This window comes from Strix uralensis, chromosome 4 (genome assembly GCF_047716275.1).
Source record: "Strix uralensis isolate ZFMK-TIS-50842 chromosome 4, bStrUra1, whole genome shotgun sequence".
NCBI classification, from domain to species: domain Eukaryota; kingdom Metazoa; phylum Chordata; class Aves; order Strigiformes; family Strigidae; genus Strix; species Strix uralensis.
Genome location: NC_133975.1, coordinates 43,571,747 through 43,592,893, shown reverse-complemented (window position 1 = coordinate 43,592,893; position 21,147 = coordinate 43,571,747). Strand labels below are relative to the sequence as shown.

At 39.5% G+C, this 21,147-nt stretch overlaps 1 long non-coding RNA gene across 1 annotated transcript; it reads right to left on the bottom strand.

Annotated features, from left to right (window-relative positions):
• Positions 1-1,500: 1,500 nt before the first annotated feature.
• On the bottom strand, positions 1,501-20,413 carry LOC141942704 (uncharacterized). The gene is made up of 6 exons (XR_012628716.1): positions 20,278-20,413; positions 14,737-15,501; positions 13,408-13,565; positions 12,769-13,038; positions 4,326-4,465; positions 1,501-1,880 (listed from the first exon to the last, which is right to left on the bottom strand). It is a non-coding gene; the product is annotated as an uncharacterized LOC141942704 (long non-coding RNA).
• Positions 20,414-21,147: the final 734 nt, after the last annotated feature.

Below are 21,147 nucleotides of genomic sequence, written 5' to 3'. Positions count from 1 at the left end.
AATTTATAAAAGATATTTGCGGCTCTGCCTCTGCATTTATTACAGCTAGATTTTTATACATTTCTATTCAGTTTATAGGAATCAGGAACAAGTCTCTCCCAGATGCCGGGGATCTGCATCTGCTCATAATGATTTACCCATTCACGTGAGATGCAAACCCGAAAAGTGGGTTTGCAGCCCAATCTACATGGACAAATTACTCTGCTTTCTAGCACAACAGTAAGCAAGGCACTAGACTAGGAGGAGGAAGATATCAAGGTGGTTTGGGGGGGCGTGAACAAGCATGGGAAGACAGAGGGATAAGGAGGCAAGAGGCTGATTGCCTGTAAACCAGTTGCTGGGCAGAACGCTTGTCCAGCCATGCACCTGCACCTAATCAGCACAGGCTATCCTGTCTGCTCATTAAATTCCATTTCTAACCACCCTCCTGGGTGAGGGACTACTTGTTCTGTGTGCCTGTGTGTGTATGAAGGTCTGAGTGCCAGCAGCTGGCAGTAAGCCATGAGTCACAGGGGTCTGTGTGTCTGTGCAACCACAAACAGGAATGAGTGAGGGTATGTAAGTCAGTGTCAATCCCTAGTGACTATCAGCCCAGACCTGTCAGCAAGCAGGTGAAGCGGCCTGGGAGCCTGGTATGCATGTCTCTAAGGGTGGAGACCCCTCAGGGAACCCAGGACAACTACTGGCAAGACCATAAGGTCTCAGGCTCAATTAAGAGACCTGTTTCCATATGTATGTGAGTACCTGTGCAGGAGTATCCACAGCCAGGCACTGATGTGAAAGACTGAAATGTCAGACGACTGTCTCAAAGCTTGTTTGTGTCTGTGCAAACCTCAAGGACAAGCTGCAGCTTTTGGATTAGTCTAAGGAATGTCACCCAAAGAAGCAGGAGTGTATCAAAGGATGCACCCCACACTCCCTTGCAGTTGCATTGTCAAACTCCTTAGATAAGCCTGAAAGGGGGAGACATGGACTGAATGAAACCAAATGTTTATCACTGGCTCCATCGTGTAACCATCTGTGGCTCTATAGTGTAGGCCAGACCCCATGCACGCATTGCTAATGAACTGATAAGAGGCAAACGTTTCTGCCCCAGAAACTGGATGATTGCTCAAGAAGCATGAAGTCCGCAAAAACCTGTGGGACCAGAGGAAAAACTAAAGATGGGCAGATATGCTAATCAGCTGATACAATGAACTTACAAGGCAACAGAAAACTTTGCTGTGTGTGCACCCACCACTGAAGACTGAGGACCAACAGGACTCTGCTGGATCCATGGTGGTGACTACTTTTGTAACTCTATTCTGGATGCTTGCTTCATTTCTGTCTTTTCCTTCCATTCTGTCCTATCACTACCCCTCTTCACTTCTAATAATAAAAACTGTTTGGGTGTACAGCATTTGACTTTGTGTCTTAATCTCGCTCTTGGGATCATATCAAAACCTCCCCTGACATTGGATTGGGATGTTATAAATGAGCTCAGACTCATTAAGATTTTAAAAACTTAACTCCAAATTTATTGTTCGAATAAAGACAAGCAAACAGCACTGGGTGTGCCAGGAATCTCTGCTCTACCAGGACACACACACACACAACAAAACTGATTCCTTTTGTAATGTATTCTTGTACATATTCATGAAGATGGGCGTGTTCCCTGAGGGGTCTGCGAAGTTGTAACAATTTTTAAGGGCTTTTCTTGGGTTTTTCCATTTGTGGAGGATGACTCAGCAGGGATGATGTCCTAGCACAGGTGCATTTGCAGACATAGTATCAATAAGTCCAGACATGACACTGTCTGGTTCGATGAACATGCCATTTTAACTCCCTTCTAACAGCAATTGATCTTAACAACAAGAACTATGTACATAACATCTTATTTCCTAAAAAAAATACAAAAGCATTTAGGAACTCCATACATAAGAGAATTATATTTTATCATTCACATGGGCACGAATCAGATAAACATATCTCACAGGGACAACTGGATAGCCCAAGTGCACAGGCCCAGCTATTGGTGGGATCTGTATTGCACATATTTCCCAGTAAAGGGCCTTCTTCTAGATCAGCCAGTGAGCACTGAGTGTTTCTCTGACTCAGTTGATCTATATAGCCAGCTGTGCTTATATGTATGTGTTACATACATGTGTGTGTTTGTATACCTGAAAGGGACACATGCTCAGCCCTGCTACTGGTTAGACCAACTATTTTACTAGAAAAGTAGATCTGATGTATACTATCAAATTTAAGGGCATGAAGCGAACTTTTACAGATATAAAATCTGTTGATTGTCACTGAATTGCATGTGGCTGTAAAAGGAGACAAAGAATTTGACATTAAATAGAAAAGTGTTCTTCGTAAAATAAGAATGCTTTTCTCATGGCTGTTTTGAAATTAGATTCCCTCCATGTCTGTCAAGCACATTAATATCCTCAAAAACACTAATAAAACACAATCTATAGAATTTCGTGTGCATTTTCTGAAATACATCCACCCTGGATATGAAATGTGTCCTAATAAGCCTTTTAATTACATACTTACAGCATTGACACTTTCTGCATAAGCTTGTAATTGCTGCATAAGCAATTATTATTTCCAGACAAGCATGCAAAAAGTGAAATAGCTGTTCTTCTGTTATTACAACCTATTAAGATGCCAGTTCTGAGTGCATTAATTACCTGAAAAGTCTAAACAGAAATTGCATAAAATATAAGTGTAGCCATATTTACACACACAAATCTTCTCCAACCCATACAAAAAGCTTCTTCGTACTAGTTATTTAAGCACTACCTCTACAATTTTGAAGTTATAGAAAAACATCTAAAATCTTGAAAACTTTTTATTAAATAAAAATTCAGCCACGTTCTTCAACTATTTTTAATGATTGAAATCCTTTTACACCCTGGTAAATCCTTCCTCACTGTACATACAGAGTCTTCATTTGTAATTTTGGCTAAAATGAATCTGATCTGAGATTTCAAAACCATGCTCTTTGCCTCAGGGTGAATAGGTGTTTCTTAAAGGTTCAAACCTTTTAGCAATTACTAAGAATAATTTTACAGGAAAACAGCATTACTTTTAGCTAGTATTATTTTTCTGTTTCTTTAGAAACATCTGTTTGAAAAGGCCATACCCACAATTGTTACAAAAATTTCCTTCCCTATTATATCAACCAGTCTTTGTAGTATGAAAGCAAATCAACTTTGTTAATATATACTAGTTTATATTATACACTGCAATGTAATGTAGTAGTGGAATGTTACTGGAGGCTTTGGTTTTGTCATGTTTAAGTAAAGCAAACTAAAGGACACCACCTCATCGCACGCACCAGGACATCCCAGCCCTAGAAGTAAGGACTTTGCTTTTTAGAGCTCTTCACAAAGGATAAAAGATACCCCTGGACAACTAAGGTAATGCTGGCATCCTAGCCCCTCCAACACATCTTTGAAACCCTCCCAGCATCTGGTGTCACAGCTCAGTTCTACAGCAAGACTGGCTCCAGGGACAACTGGGTCAATGGACAAGTAGCAACAATACTGATGAATGATAACGCTGCAGAAATATAGTTGCTTTGCAAGGTTTTACTATGATTAGTAGTAGGTAGTGTACGTGTTAATTAGTGATTAGTCAAATTGTGTTGTACCTGAACATCTGAAGAGTATAAGAACCCTGTGTAAAACCACCTTCAGTGTGCCCCAGTTTGGCTGGGACACCTCATGCACATGAATAAATATTTACCCTTGTAATTCTATACTTTGCTTCCTAGCCTCTTTCCTTGGCCAGCACAGGCCAGCTGCAAAATTTATGTAACACAATGTACAGGGCAGAAAAATTTAAATTAGTTTTCGTGTTAGACATGTGCCTTTTAAGTCCTACCAAAAGTTCACCAAGATTTGGGCTAAATTCCATCCATTGGTAAAATATAGTTGTACCAATTCAGTACAGATTATTTGTAACAGCCTACCAAAATCTCCAATTATTCCTACACTACATATGCATCAAGTGCACAGCCTAACGACATTAAACATGCTTTACTCTTCCTTTCAGTCTCATGGTTATCACAGAGGAAAACTGTCAAAGGGATGTTGCTGTTCCTGTGTTTGCACAATGCTTATTGGTGCACGGGTGGGGGACACAATAAGCAAACAAGTTGCAATCAGAGAAAGAACAACCATGGTAAGAGAACAGGGGCACAGCAAGCTGGATATGTGAGATTGTTTTCCCACACAAAACCACACAGATGGTCCTCCCAATCATCCTACAATCCATATAGCAGTTTGTTGAAGTTACACTGTGGGTCTGCTTATAAAAATAGACTATTTACATACCAATTTCTAAAAAGGGAAGTCAGTATTCTTGTTTCATATCAGTCATTCTAGAAGCAATCAGGAGGAACTGGCCAAAGTTCTCTGCTGTTTTGTTGTGTTAATGCAACAGTAAAATCTTCTAGGAGATCATTATGAATTACCTAAAGAAAAACACAATTTATGCATTTGTTTCTGAGCAGCTAGAAGAAAACATGAAATGTTATAATCAAATCAAACACTATAATTGAAGTTCATTGTGCTACAGGCACAACAATCGATCAGTACAGCTGCTGGGGAGTAGGAGGAGCAAGGCCACTCCTGGCCAGTGGCCAATCTGGCAAAGCAGGCAGGCAGGGCAGCAACCATGCTGAGTGGGGTGAGCAAGCAGGGCAGGTGGTGACAGCAAAGCATCCCAACAGCCCAGTCATCATCAGGCAAAGTAAGCCAAGGTCAACCCAGAAACCCCACACAAGATCTCAGGAACAAGGCTAAAATAAGCCAGTTGTAAACAGATGGAGCTTAACTAGAGCCCCCTCGGGTTGGGGGAGTGCAGGTGAAAGCTCCAGGTGAGGCTGGTCAGATCAATTAACACCAATTAGTACACTCAGGTCCCTGACACTATCTGAGTTTAGGCTGAAACACTTTTCAAGCAAGTTTCAGTGTCTGTGTATTAACTTCCAAGAAGCAAAGCTGACAAAGCTAAGACCCATGTTTTCTGCAGCTTTGAAGCACTGAATTTCGAAGAAAATCCACTCATTAGCTTCAAGAATTTGCAGACAATTTATCTTTTTTTTGTACTGTTTCTGGAGCTTACACTTGAAGATGTGATTTGGTACATTCCTGAGCTTGCAAATCTAGTGAAAGAGTATTTTAGAAAATGTGGATACATCTTCTATGCTGGGTGTTTCTTACTGATTACATAGGAAAGACCTTACCCCTCATTTTAGAAACTTATCATATGTTCAGTAAAAACAATTTTAGAACAGAATATCTTGGACTATGGCCCCTTTGTCAGTGGTGATCGAGCGCTAGGAGCTGTCTGGGTTTTTAGACATTGTGTTCAAGAAAGCAGAAAGACAACATAAGGAAATAAAGCATTAAGCTTATTTGATAAAGATGGCAACTAAAGCACATGGCAGGGGGAGAAAGTGTTAATTGGTAAGTATTTAATCTCTGTTTACCATTCAGCATTTTTGATGCAAGTGAAGTACATGGAAAGTGGAGTACATGGAAAATTTGGGGCCAGAACAGCATAACCGGGAAGCTTTTAGACAGTAAAAGCAGTACCAACCAGTGTAGCTGGATATGCAGTGACAGAAGCTAAATGGCACAACATATTTGAAAACAAATTGACCCAGCAAAGAAGTCTGCATGGATAGATATTTGTGTCCAGATAGTATGTTGAGGTCACAGAGTGTAATCCATTTAGATTATTAAAAAAAATATGATAAAGACTTACCTCTTTCATAAAAAAATGCACAGGAAACAAAAAGAGTTGTAACAGCTCTACTTTTGTAGCTTGTTTGAAGGACATAAATGAATGCTTCAGCAGTGACAAAACCTTTGACAGAAAAGTACCTTAAATAATCTCTTTTAAAAGTCTAAACATATCATCTGCCAGTAATTAGCTGTTAGTTGTACAGTGATGATTTTGAGGTGTCTGGGGAAAAGAAAAATAAAGTGAAAGACTGGGAAGAAGTGTCTTTTTTCCCTCTTTTTCTATTTGGAGTGGGGAGCGTTATTCTGGCAACAAAAATGAGATGTGAACCATGGATGAAGGTGTAAGCTATAAAGACAGTTATATACTTTTTTTCTTATAGAGACCACCCTATTTTCTTTCTCAGTATTACAGCCTTCTCCCCTCCATCCTTCTGAAAAAGTAACAGAAGAGATTTCTCCTGAGTAGAGTCTCTGTGAGCACTTTAAGTAAATAATAGAAAGAAAACAGGCATATTGCACAGAATAGAGAATAGAGAAAGAAAAATATAACCATTTTTTATCATCTAATGTATCAGGAATGCTATTTTTTTCTGTTTACTGAAAACAGAATGCACATTTTTCAGCTTGCCAAAAATAATATATGGATTTAACACATTTATTTAAGATTTTATAAATATGTTTAGCTAAAAGATACAGAATCCATTCTCAAAATGAGGAATAGAACTATATCGTATACCTTCTTTTGGGAGGTAGGCCTACAAAATGGAAATGAATTCAAAAGGAGTATAATTTTTGGAACTTCAGACTGGCCTTCAAAGCAACTCAAAAAGCCATTAGGACATCTGAAAGACATTTACATTCAAATTTGCATCCTTACAGGGGAAAATAGACAAGGCAAACTTCCATCCCGAACTGAAACCCCTAATGATAAAGTCAGATGATCAGTCATCTCAAACCTATTATGACCCCAAAGAGCTGATTACCACGGTATGTAGTCTCAATTAAGATGCAGTACTGAGTGCCATATAATAATCCCATGTATGTATCTTTATTAATAATCTTTGTCAATTACAAATTTTAAAAGATACAAAGGCGCAGTGGGTGAGGTTGCCTTAAATCATACCTGCTTATCACTTCAACTAGCAGAAAAAGAATTTTACCTCTCATTGTTCTTAATCAGTTTTGATCAGGCAAAAGAGTAAAGAAAATCACAGTTGGGTCTTCTAAGGTGGTATGCGCTCTTCAGAAAAGAAAAATAAGCATAATTTAGAGAGAGTATTATTGTCCTCATAGATTGGAATGAATGGGATCGCTGGAGAGCCATTCAAATCTGAACAAACTGCTGGAGGACACTGAGAAAGCAAATGATTATAAAAGTTTACACAATTCACAGAGAAAGTGCTGCTTCAGTTATGGAGCACCAGTATCTGATATGCAGTCAATCATGCTGTGCTAGGCATTTAAGACCATTTGTAAATGGCAGCAATGTCACAGGTCTAAGGGTTAAAGCCTTGGTGATAATGTGTTACAGATTCAGTACCCTTTAATAAAATTTGTTCTTGCCTTTTTCTTCAAAAGAATATAGAATTACATTTAAAATACTATTACAGAGCCCATCTATGGAGGTTTTGCACTTTTCAAATTTGGGAAAGACAACCTTAAATTTCACTCCATTATTCACTTACAACAGGTAGTACAGGCAATTATAAACAGTGCATCACTGAACTTTACAGTTCTTGATTCTGCAAGGTAAGAAAGTATTGGGGGTTTCACTGCTAATATTGTTGTTACTTTGAGAAAAAAAGTACCAACTATGCAGCAGCAAATATATATAGGAAAAATAGAAAAATGAAAAATTTTAATTATTTTATAGACATAACCTGCAGGCAATCATAGAATGCAATCATAGAACCATGAAATGGTTTGGGTTGGAAGGGACCTTAAAGATCATCTAGGTCCAACCACCCTGCCATGGGCAGGGACACCTTCCACTAGATCAGGTTGCTCAAAGCCCTGTCCAACCTGGCCTTGAACACTTCCAGGGAGGGGGCATCCACAGCCGCTCTGGGCAACCTGTTCCAGTGTCTCACCACCCTCACAGTAAAGAATTCCTTCCTTATATCTAATCTAGGGCTAGCGACTCACAATGATTACAAAGACGCTGTGAGACTATGCAGGGCAGAAATCAGGAGGTCTAAAGCCCAGCTAGAAATTAATCTGGCTTCAGCAATCAAGGACAACAAGAAATGTTTCTAGAAGTACGTCAACAGCAAAAGAAAGACCAGGGAGAGCCTCCATCCCCTGCTAGATGCAGGAGGAAACATGGCAATGAGTGATTGAATGAGTGAGGAAAAGGCTGAGGTGCTTAATGCCTTCTTTGCCTCAGTCTTTAACAGCAAGACTACTTGTACTGAGGGAATCCAGCCTCCTCAGCCAGAAGACAGAGACTGGGAGAACAACCCCCCAGCATTCCAGGAGGAGATAGTCAGTGACCTACTGCATCACAAAGACATACACAAGTCTATGGGACCGGATGGGATACACCCGAGGGTGCTGAAGGAGCTGGCTGGGGTGCTTGCCAAGCCACTTTCCATCATTTACCAGCAGTCCTGGCTGACCAGGGAGGTCCCGACAGATTGGAAATTGGCCAGTGTGACGCCCATATATAAGAAGGGTCGGAAGGATGATCCGGGAAATTACAGGCCTGTCAGCTTGACTTCAGTGCCCAGGAAGCTGATGGAGCAGCTCATCCTGAGTACCATCACACAACACATGCGGGACAACCAGATGATCAGGCCTAGTCAGCATGGGTTTATGAAAGGCAGGTCCTGCTTGACAAACCTGATCTCCTTCTACGACAGGGCGACCTGCTTATTGGATGAGGGAAAGGCTGTGGATGTTGTCTACCTTGACTTTAGTAAGGCCTTTGACACCGTTCCCCACAGCATTCTCCTGGCGAAATTGCCTCCTCGAAGCTTGGATGATCGCACACGCTTTGCTGGGTAAAAAACTGACTGGATGGCCGGGCCCAAAGAGTTGTGGTGAATGGAGTTAAATCCAGTTGGCGGCCGGTCACGAGTGGTGTCCCCCAGGGCTCGGTTTTGGGGCCACTCCTGTTTAACACCTTTATTGATGATCTAGATGAGGGGATCGAGTGCATCCTCAGTAAGTTTGCAGACGACACCAAGCTGGGTGGGAGTGTTGATCTGCTCGAGGGTAGGGAGGCTCTGCAGAGAGATCTGGACAGGCTGGAGCGATGGGCTAAGGCCAACTGTATGAGCTTCAATAAGGCCAAATGCCGGGTGCTGCACTTTGGCCACAACAACCCCCAGCAGTGCTACAGGCTTGGGGAGGAGTGGCTGGAGAGCTGCCAGTCAGAGAGGGACCTGGGGGTGTTGATTGACAGCCGGCTGAACATGAGCCAGCAGTGTGCCCAGGTGGCCAAGAAGGCCAATGGTATCCTGGCCTGTATCAGAAATAGCGTGGCCAGCAGGGACAGGGAAGTGATCTTACCCCTGTACTTGGCACTGGTAAGGCCACACCTCCGTTACTGTGTTGAGTTTTGGACCCCTCACTACAAAAAGGACATTGAATTACTGGAGCGTGTCCAAAGAAGGGCAATGAAGCTGATGAAGGGTCTGGAGCACATATCGTACGAGGAGCAGCTGAAGGAACTGGGGTTGTTTAGTCTGGAGAAGAGGAGGCTGAGGGGAGACCTCATCGCCCTCTACAACTACCTGAAAGGAGGTTGCAGAGAACTGGGGATGAGTTTCTTTAACCAAGTAATAAGTGATAGGACAAGAGGGAATGGCCTCAAGTTGCACCAGGGAAGGTTTAGACTGGGTGTTAGGAAGTATTTCTTTACAGAATGGGTTGTTAGGTGTTGGAATGGGCTGCCCAGGGCAGTGGTGGAGTCCCCATCCCTGGAGGTGTTTAAGAGTCGGATTGACATAGCACTTAGGGATGTGGTGTAGTTGGGAACTGTCAGTGTTAGGTTAATGGTTGGACTAGGTGATCTTCAAGGTCTTTTCCAACCTAGATGATTCTGTGATTCTGTGAAAGCCTTTGTTCCTCTTCTGTTGGCCCAGCTGGCCCAACATAATCAGCAATATACTTAGTATGAAAAGCTACTTTTTACAAAACTCAGATGATGCTAGACTGATGAATTACTGTAATGCCTAGAAAACTCCTCAAATACAGAACATGCCTCTCCCACAAACTAATTTCTTTGAAGTGATCCGAGCAGCACACAAGCCCCTGCTGTTCGTATGAAAACACTATGCCATTACAATAGGCAAACTTTATTAGGATATTCTTCCCCAGTCTTCATACAGTTAATTCCTGCCATCCCCTCCAAAGAAACCACAAAAGTATGTACAGTTACCTTTATCTAAGGATTGTTCTTCACACAGCTGAAAACAGGCATTCAAACCAGACATTTCTGCAGTACATTTCACAGAATTACTTTAACATGTTTCCAGGAAATCTTTTAACTTATTTATTCCAGACCTAAAATTCTGTTTAATTTGGTTGTCAATGCCAAGGCTTTTCCATTGTTTCCTCTCTTTTTTTTCCCTCTTCATCATTCATCCTTTTGTGGTTTTCTTCAATGACTTTTTTTGCTTTTGAATTCTACTGATAAATCAAATTACATATAAAGTATTTGTGAAATTTTAGTTAACAAATGCTAAATGTCTTCCATAAATTCCATGTTCATTGCTTTATAAATTTGATCTACATTTTGCATTTTCTCTCATATAAAATATTTTCAAAACAAAGTCGTAGTCAGCATATATACCACCAGTATTAACTCAGTGGTAATGAAACATGCTCACATACAGTTGTTGCATTGAATGAGGGATAAATTTAGTAAGAGATGAATCCCCTTGTGTTCTAGCCAGTCCTCAAAGATTAGAGGGACTAGGGGCGGCTGGACTTCTCTCTTAATAGGTATGCCAATTATTGCTGTGACTATAGGCCTGACATCAGATGCAGGAACTGCTCATTTGCTGTAGGTCTGGTCGCATTCAAAAGCAGCAGTCAGGTTCACAAATAGTACGGTTTATTCTGATGCAACATCTACAGATTCTTTGAGATTGCAGAATGTCTATATAGCAGAATGGCTATATAGCTCTACAAACAAAAACTAATGCAATCACAAGCTTCATTTCCTGGGTAGTCACTCAGCATATCTGAGGTCACAAATCTTACCAAAAAGCGTCCCTTCTGGGGAGGGGGTGAGAACCAACCCATCGATCTGTCCCTCCGATTTGGTATTGAATTCTTGTCCCTCCGAGTTAGGTATGAACTCGGGGTAGTATATATCAAGTGTGTCAGGTGTGTGTGGGTGGGACTGGGGTCAAGCCACCATTCCTTAAGCAGTAGCACAAAATATTTCTTGGTATAACTTCCAAGCCATTGTCAAAACATTTCTTGCAAAAAGCAGAAGAATGAGACTGCGCGGCTTCCATCTCACTTCACGTTCCTTCCTGGTGCCACAGTAACACAGACCACCGGATCTTCACACCATCGTGTGTCTGCTCTGGGCACCAGGTGTTCAGCAAATGTGGGCTTTGCAGTTTTCACTGTTTTGTGCTTCCAACACTTCCAACAACAGTGAATAAAACATATCCAAGGACAAAGCGATTTTAAGGCTTTGAGAACTCTTTAATCCTTGTTCTGAATAAGGGACGCATACGGACTTTATCATACATACAGGTTGGTTAATAAACAAACACACAAAACTGTGGTGATATTCAACTGACTACCTCACAAATTCAGACTAAATGAAATCTTTTTCTCTATTGTATTATTCAAACTTTTAAAAACAAATATATTTATTTTCACTGTTTATCAGCTACTATCCAAAATTATAATATATAGAATAAACAAGCTTTGTAAAAGAATAATATTCACGACTTTCACCACTGATTTGCTATTTGCTATCACCACACCACTATTCACCACTGATTTGCTAATTAAACTGTCTAATAAAAATAATACCTAGAACATTGATTCCCTCATATGCCTGTGCCATTCCTCTGCCCTGTCCCATTTTCTATGTATTAGCCAAGAAACAAAATAGTTGTTGTACACACGTAAGTAGTGTGAATGACTCTGCTTTTAGGCCTCTGTTGCCCATAAGAAATGATCAGAAAAGATGCGAGGGCTGCAAGCTCAAGGCCAGTATTGATCCTCTGTTATGACTATGCATCACTAAACAAAGAGCAGATTTATCATGAAGTCTTGCTAACATTTTGAACTGTATTTTTGAGGAAATGTGTGTCTGAATGTATTAACTAACAGTTGTCAGTGTACTAGGTAGAACCTAAGAACCAAAGTAAACTTACACACATACATCAGTTGAAACATTAGTCCATTCAGCATATATCTGTGCAATTCTAAAAGTGGAATTTTAGAAAATCTTAGCAAACTATCACAAGGATTACACAGTCATATTCGACTACCTCTTTACTTGACAATGCAACATACAAGGATAACATTAAGGCTGCAAAGCCAAGCATTTAGAGATCAGAAGATGACAAAATGAATTCTGCCTGCAGAAAGAAAATGAAAACATATAGGAATTTAGGACAGGAATCAATAAACTAGGTTAACTTCCTTCTGTCTCATTCCTTCACAAGTGTCACGTAATCCTATGAAGCCTCAGTGAGACCCTAGCAGTGAGGCAACAGCCTGTACAAATGTGCAGTCTGCTTTCAAAGCTGTTACATTTAGGAACTTGAAAGCCCTGTGCAAAGACCCAAATCTGTATGTGAAAGGCATCAGTTACTACTTGACTTACAACTGACCAAAAATTAAGGTATTTGGTTAAAAACAACATTTCCTAAGTCATGTAGAATACTGGTGAAGTATCAGAACAATTACGTCTTCTCTAGTAATAGGGAAATACTTAGAATAAAAGCTCTGTAGTAAACTTAGGGAAAAAAAATAGTTTTGATTAAAGTACGTTCCTCAAACCATATGAAAGTTTGACAAACACAAACCAGAATTAACTTCTTACCTGGATTTATGAAATCTTTCTTGTTAAATTCATTGACTGTCAATATCTGCTCCATTTCCTCTCTTTGAAAAAATGTATTTGAAAATTCCCTGCAGTCACTTTTATTTTCTCTTTGATATTCAAAAGATAGTAATTTTTCTTCATAGCTTTTAGTTGTGAGATTGTCATTATCACTTCCATTTTGAAAACAAACTGCAGATGCCATGCCTCAACTTTCAGTTTATATATGCTTATTAGACGGAGGTGTTCTATCTCCATATATTACATCTTCTGGATATCTCAAAGAAAAAAAATGTTCTTATAAGCTTTATTAGTTAAATAACTGTTTAAGTGAAGTCATTAGAACTTTGAAAGATGAAAGCTAACTATTAAGTTTTAGTAAATAGTATTTACTGATTTACTTCATCAGGGTTCGAAGTCAATGGACACCAACAACCCTAAGCATAGTCTCTGCCATCCCTTCTGTGCAAATCCCAAAACTGCAGACTCCCACTCACACCAGTACAAGTGCCCTGGAAAATGAAGAGCTTCAAACTGGCTATACAGGAAATCCTCTGGGCTTCACTGCTTGCTGGAATATTACACCATCCATTCAGCTTGCAGAAGAAAGGTAAAACGAGAGTTCTTGGTCGAACATACCTAGACGTCTGCAAAGGAGAGCTGGTAACTTTTATGGGCTTCTGAGGTAGTTGACTCTGTGAGTAAACCCCAAGAGGAAGCTTTACATTTCAATTCCAGAGACTCACTCCTAAGATTACTTTCAATTTAGGACTTAAAACATGTATTCCACAATAATCCTGTTAAAAATAGAGATAAGAATGCTGTAATGGCTTGTTTACATAGAAATTATATATCCACTGATCACAAAACTGCGCAATAGTCTCATACAGTAAGTACCCCAAAATAATAAAAGTTTTGTGTTAAATAATTCCTCACCATTGTGCATTTACATATTGTAGTTTTACATGTGTATTTTTTCAAAAATATATTATACATAATTATTACCCCAATTCCATATAAAAGTTATCTAATTCCTCCTCCAGAACTGTTTGTATCAACATAAACTTTCTAACTTTCCAGCCTGTTTGGATGATTTTAGGATTTGGGGGTGGCAACAAAGTGAATTAAGCGGCTTGTTGTTTGGTTTGTTTAGAGCACCACCCTCCCTCTCTCTTGTTATGTAAAGTAAAATCTAGATTAACTAGTTCTGTTGGATCCTAATTTTACACACCACACCTGCCTCTATTTCTCTGTGCCATCTGTGCAACAATAGTTAATGCTATTGCAAAACTTTTTCAATAACAGATTTATTACCTAAATTTTGTGGGTTATAGCCCTGTTTTACCCTTGCCCAAATTTCAAAGCAAGTAATGTATGTATTAGACTGCTTATACAGCATTTCAGAATTTCAGAGTCTTTTGGGAAAGCATCACAAAAAACTCCCATCTTTCATCTGTGGGTTCTTTGGATCCAGTCAGGTTTTGATGACAAAGACAGAAATTATATTCCAAGCAGTTTGAAAGTTTTATGTCTCTAGTAATCCACTTGAGCAAATAATTGTTTCAATGGCTCCCTCAGCTGTCTCACTGACAGCTTTTAACTCTCAAACCCATACTTGCATCATCGTTAAAGGGTAGTTATCTTGGCTCTTCAGGCCTGCTTCCTCCCAGGTCCACATTCTTCCTCTGACTGGTTGAATATTTTGCATGCTTATCTGTAGCATTTCACCTTTTAAAGAGAATTCTTCCGTTCACTGATCAGTCTGACTCCCTTTTCTAGACTAATACCACCAGCTTCACATAAGGACTAGAAAATCACTGTATAAAGTATCACTGAAACTCAAATGACATCTCATTCAACAACTATGAAATACATGAATTTAGAATTAACTGTCTCTTCTTTGATAGCGAGTAACCAATACAAGGTGCATAGCTGATGCTGTAGAATTTAAAGCCTATAAAAACATACCTGCAGGTAATTGTGTACTTTGCCTCTTTATCTTGCTTCTATCCGAGGTATCAGACATGACAGGAAGGGAGGTGTGCATATCTTATCACACATTTTTCATGTTTGATGGTGAGTAGAACCTATCATGTTTATGTCTGGAATATATTTTTACGCAGCTTTTCATCACTGCCTTCTAAATGTACTCAATTTGTCTCTGCACATTTTATTTTTTTTTTCCCCAGAAATGATCACTGCTTAGGAAGAGGAAAAATCTTGATACTGCCTAAATGGAGAACATGGTTAACAGCTTGTTTTACTTAAAAATCTTGGACCTTCTTTTTTTCCAGTCTATCAATGCCAAAGTATCAGGACTGTACCCCCACAACATTCAGTCATTGGCTCTGAAGCTGTAATGCTTGGAGAGAGATGTACTTACAAGTACAAAATCAATACTCTGTCACAGTTCTAACTCTTGATTTTGACAGAATCAGTGGATGCAATTTGGGTGCAATAAACTGACTTCAAAATGAAGAAATACAAGGATTCTCAGTGCTGCCACACAAGTTGTCATTGACACTGGAAGGGTCCTTTCTCCGAAGTTCTGAGGCTTAGTTTATGTCATTCCTAAAAGCAGCAATTTTTAAAAATAATTTGTTTGCTACATGATTTGTCTCTGAAACTAAATGGTTCATTTATAATTGAATAATACATTTCTGCGTGAAGAACATAAGCACTTTAAATATAAAACATGTGTTTGTAAGTCAGAAGTACGTAGAACACTTCACCCTGTAAGAAAAAATAGTCTAAATTTTAAGACATTAAACATGTGCTATGGTAGAATATACCACTCCCAAATTGTAAACACAGGTTGTATTTTCAACCAATGCTATTCGGTGCTTTGTCTGACCTCTTTTTGTTTCACATCAGAAAGAAAGGAAAAAATCTGTTACATTTTAACATGGTGCAGCCTATCATAAAACAAAAAGTAAGTTGCCATTGCTTGTCCATATAATACCATGTCTGGAATCTTTCTGCCACCACCTTTTTCAGCACCTGTCTGTTGGCCAATCAGAAAAAAGCAAAAGGCCTGAAGTCTCTCCAACACCATGGAAACTCTTTCCGAAAATACCCCGAAGCTGAATGTCTCCCTAATAGAAGCTAGTGACTGACAAATCTCTCAGCAGTTCATTCTAAATAGCCAGCTGTGTTTTAACTATTTTTTTTAAATTTAGTCCTGAGGTTAACAGCGGAAGTAATCAGCTGTTCAGTGTTCCTCCTTCAGCATTCATTCCTCTTTCCAGAAGTATGGATGTCACATTCTTGCACATTTGTCTTTGTTTAGCACTATGATTTCTGGCAGCAATACACAGCTGTCTACCCTTATCTTGCACCAGGCATGTTTTTAGGTGGCAGGCTGAGCCTTCCTACAGACTGCAGGAATATATTTGGCATAATAAAAAGACAGCTTGCAATGGTTGTTAAAAAGGTAATGTAAAGCTGTTTTACGACAAAAGGAAAGACAGAAGTAAATATTTATTTTCCTAGAGATCAGCATTTCACAGTTTGTTGAAAGAGACACATTCCTTTTTCAAAGTTAATCCCATTGTAAAGAAAGAGTCTTTAATCTGGTATTGAACTTTAGCTCAGTCTGTGCCTGCTCAGATCAAACACTTTTCACATGCTAAGAAGGAATCTGAGTACATGACTGGCTGTGAATTTAAACATGTAAAATATGCACTATATGCTTGTAGCTAAAATTAATGTAATGGAGACATTTTCCTTATGAAGAGGAAAGTCTAACTGAGCTTCATTGACAAAGGCTTAGTATATCCAACATAAAAAGATGCCATGTGATGGTATATTTTTCTGACTTATGATATGCATAAGTACAAACAGTCTTTATAAGAAAAATCAGATTTGTTTGAGATATGTTTTTCACAGAGGTATACAGGTAACAGCTAATGTGAGTGGGACTGAAGCACATATGTAGCAGGAGTTCCATGCTACACAGGGCATAGAGGGATGAATAACATTTCGGATATGGTACAGGAAATTATAACAAGCGTAATTAATTTATGAAATAAAAGAAAAAACTACATGGATATGACTAATATTTACAAAATACAGGACAAAATCAGTTTAGAGAAGAGTAACAGTTGAAGCAGTTAAGTTAAATGAAACTAGATAAGAACTTGAATGTGGATTCCTTAAAAAAACCCTGTTAATTTTAAGAACCAAACTAGGGTTAATTCTGCTTTGTTAAAAAACTAACAGGTTTTGCTTTTCTTCTTTCAAACAGTACATAAGGTCTGTTTAAGTTAGAATGTTATTTGTGACACAGATTTTCCACTACAGTGTTTAAGTTATAATTTCACTTCTTTCCTTAGAAAACGATGTAGGACTACACCAAACTAATACATTAAAAAGGGTGCTTAAGTTTCTTAAATTTATCATATAGTCTGAAATCTTAACATGCTAGACTATCCAATCACAATTATATTGCCATATGCTGCACTTCCAAATTTCACCCTTGCTTTCTCTACCTTTGTGAGGTTGCATCAGTCCCGTCTTCTGTAACTTTCACTCCTTTCCCACGTGTTTCTTAATTCAACATGAAATGGATTTCTTGGGGTTTTGTGCCTTAACACCAGCTGTATTATAGGCTTGCTTAAATTCTTATTCCCAAATGCTAAAACCTGGAATGGCCTTTATACTTAAACCACAGAAGACTGTCAATTCCACAGTTTGTTGACACCTTATTTCTGTCCTTTGATACTATTATATAATATGCCTTAAATATTTTAATGGCATCAGGCAGTGAAAAGACCTTCTCTAGGCCTTCTGCAAAGATAAGCCTAGCCTATGTGGATTTTTAAGAACTTTTATTACAAAAATATCAGTGCCTGTAAATCTGATTGCCTATGCATGTTCTCTGTTCTGAGGAAGAATTTCAATGTGAAATGTGTCAACAGTGCAGGGCCTAACATACATGCTGGCCCCTGACTGAAACATTTGATGGCACACTCCACAGCAACACGTCCTGACAGCCGAGCTTGTCCTGGGGGCCTCTGCCATGCCACGACACCCTCCTGGTTGCCACAGCCAGACGGGGTGGTGGGCTCCAGTGGTCACTCCCTCTCCTCTCCCCACGGCGCCTTCCCCCTCACCCGGGGGGTTGCCAGGCTCCATTCCCTGCCTGGGGCAGCCGCTCTTGCCAAGTCCTCCTGGGACCTCTTCACCTCTGGCAGCGCCGGCCCTCAACCAGCAGCAAGCGGCTGCCTCGCTTCTCCCGCCACTGAACCCCTTCCCGCCTTTTTCCCTCAGTGCCGACCCGCCTCCCGCCCTTGTCCCTCAGCGCCAAACCCCATTCCCCCTCTTCCATCACGGCGCCTCGCATTGGGCCACTGAGCACGGATGTGGGCCTATGAGTGGAAGGGCTTAAAAAGGTGAAAGGCAGATTCAGGGATGACTGTACAACAGCGTCGTGATCCAGGGGAGTTTGATGAATGCTGGGGCCTGGCAAAAAGCCCGTCTCGCAGGCTCAGACAGCTGGCTGACAGCTCGGCCCGGCCCAGCCCTGGCCACCGCCTGCTCTCAGGGAATTTAGGCAGGGACATCTCTATCCCAGGCACAGTGTTTCTTGGCAAGGATGGAGTAGCTTTGCTCTGCAATTCTTCACCTTCGTGCTAAATCCTGTGAGGGCCACCAGTAAAGTGGCAATTTGTCCATGAGTTCAGTTTTTACCTTTCTGGCTAGTGATAGATTAAAAAATAAGGCATCTTGAGAGACAATAGTTTTACAAGTGTTCTAGTAGTCTGAGATGAAGCTGAATTACAGCTGAATTCTCAGTCTAAGGTAGGTTGCCTCAGCAAGACCTTAGATACCATAGATCCTGGGCTGAGAAGCCTTCATCTCTTCCTCAGTTTCTTTCCTTTCCTATTCACAGCTGTTGTAATTCTGGAAAGTTGTGGTCTTTTTAAGTTTATTGAACTGTTGTTACTTGCAGCCTCTCAGTCATTTTTTTGATGAAGTATTTTGTAAAAGAAGGGAGCAAGTTGTTATTATTACTGTTCTTTTAACAGTTTGATTTTAACAGCTGTTGTATTTCTTCTAGAGCAAGTACCAGCACCTCTGCTAGCAAAACTGAAGGTGTATGTTGCACTTCTACATTTTCCTCCTAGGAAAATCCTCAGAGAAAATCTGCCAGAAAGTTGGAAGAATGGTGTTTGAGTACCATTGGCACTGCTTGACTATTTCACTGTTTGACACTTTCATGTATATATACAACAGGTAGATACTTCCAATGCACTCTAAAAAGCACAGATAAGGTCTAGCCCTGTAACAAATTTATTTACAAATATATTTACAAGCAAAATTAAACATGTTTGTATACTGAGGGAAAGCAAAAAACCAAAGCTATGTATGGCATCAAACTACAGCAAGGCAGTGACTCAGTATGTTTAAGCACAGGCAACCAGATTTTTTTTTAAACTTTCAGGGGTGGAAAAAAATGTCTGTTAGCAACTCAAAATAACTGGAGGACTCTGTAGCAACTAGTAAAGGGGGTTGTATCTGTCGCTGCTGCTTAAAGTAGAAGCAGCTCTTAAAGATTCTTACTTGAAGTTTACAGACTGGTGTTTGGTTTTAGGTCTTGGAAAGGAGATTGCCTATCTACTTGTATTATATCCTGTTGCTATTTAGAGTAAGATACAAAATAACAGGGACCATAACAGAAGTTTTCTGCTTTCTTGGGCAAGTACACAAATTACTATGGGTAAAGAGCCATGCTTGTTATTATATTTTGGTTTTAGCCCAATTAACAATGAAAATCTTTTGCACTGTGTAATATCTTCATCAAATGGAATGGAAAGCTTTTACAAGCAGAATAGCTTTATAGTTTGTGACATGAGGTTTTGAATGACTCGGGCTGACTAGTATTAGAAACTGTTATTAAGGTTTCAGGAGACCAGTCTAGCTATGCTCCATCAAATCTATCAGTAATGAAAAGTGTTTTCTCCATGGAGTTCTGTTCATCAGTTGAATCTGCCACAATACTTCAATATGGAGTGAGCCTATCAGGTATAATATCCTTTACCTTGTATGTATGTTATTATTAATTTTTACATTTTACATGTAAATGCTAAATTATTACCATGTTGCATATTATTGCACATCTTTATCTTTCAAAATGTGTAATTGTTCCAGAGTTTTAGTCCCTCTGGCATTTGCTTATAGAGATTTACTGCTGTCTACCACCTTTGTAAAGGAGAATACACATTATTTTTGCAATAAAAATGGAAGGTCTTGATCAAAAATTAAGTAAGTTTCCAAAAGATTCAGGACAGGTCAAAGGATATAAGCATTCCCTAAATCTTGGTAGAATGACATTGGGAAAATTTATTCATGGCTTAATACAGCTGTATAAAACCTTGCCCTAATAAGTGTGCAAGTTATGACGAGTATTTCATTAACACTTGAAGCCACTAGGAATAAATTGAACACAGATCTTTCACTTTCCAGGCAAATGTTTCTCTCATACTGTACAAAAAGTGATAGGCATACCTGATTTACACAAATCATCAGTGCAACTATATTCATAAAAACTCAGTTCCTTTAAAAATTATCTCTGCAGATGTCTCCAGGCAGATACATTGTCCTCCCCTAGGTGACAATTTAAACATATAATTCCAAGAACGAGGTTTTCATGCACTCCCTCCTTGTAGAAAATGCTGAAGATAGCCCAAGGCAGTTTGTTGCTGTTTATATGCAGGCTATTTTTGGCTCCCATTTGAAGGTGGCTGACTCTGATGCATTTAGTGGAGAGGCTGTGTGCCTGACACAGGGCCTGGATTCCGCTCTGTGGGGTGACTTCTTAAAAAGTAGGCATACAGTGGTTAACTCTTAGATGACCAGCTCCTTTTTTTGTGTACAGTTTTTAGCCTGACATTTTTAGAATGATGATTCTGTTCTTATTTGACACACTAAAATTACTGTAAAATGACCTGAAATAAAATCCTTTTTATTAATTTCATTACAATACGGTAAGGATCCCAAGTCATAAGAATGGGGTTTGTATACGTTGTGAAGTCAGTATTCCTATTCCAACAGTGAATCTTTTGAAGCTCTGATTAGGGGACAGTAATTGCCTGTATGAAGATGCAAAGAAAGATATTATATTAACCACTGAAAAACAATGTGTGATACTAGGTAACATATGGTCTGGGACCTATAGGGAGCTATGAGTCTCTTGTGAACTTCTGTCACAACAGTGGGTCCATTGTTGCCAAGGAATAAACTTTAGTAAAAAATGCAACGCAATATCTAGAAGACTTTGAGCTAAGAACAAGTGCCAGTTCACAAAATGAATTCAAATCAGAAAGCAGATATAATGGATGCTGGCAGAAGGGATGGAGGTCTATAACATCTATTTGG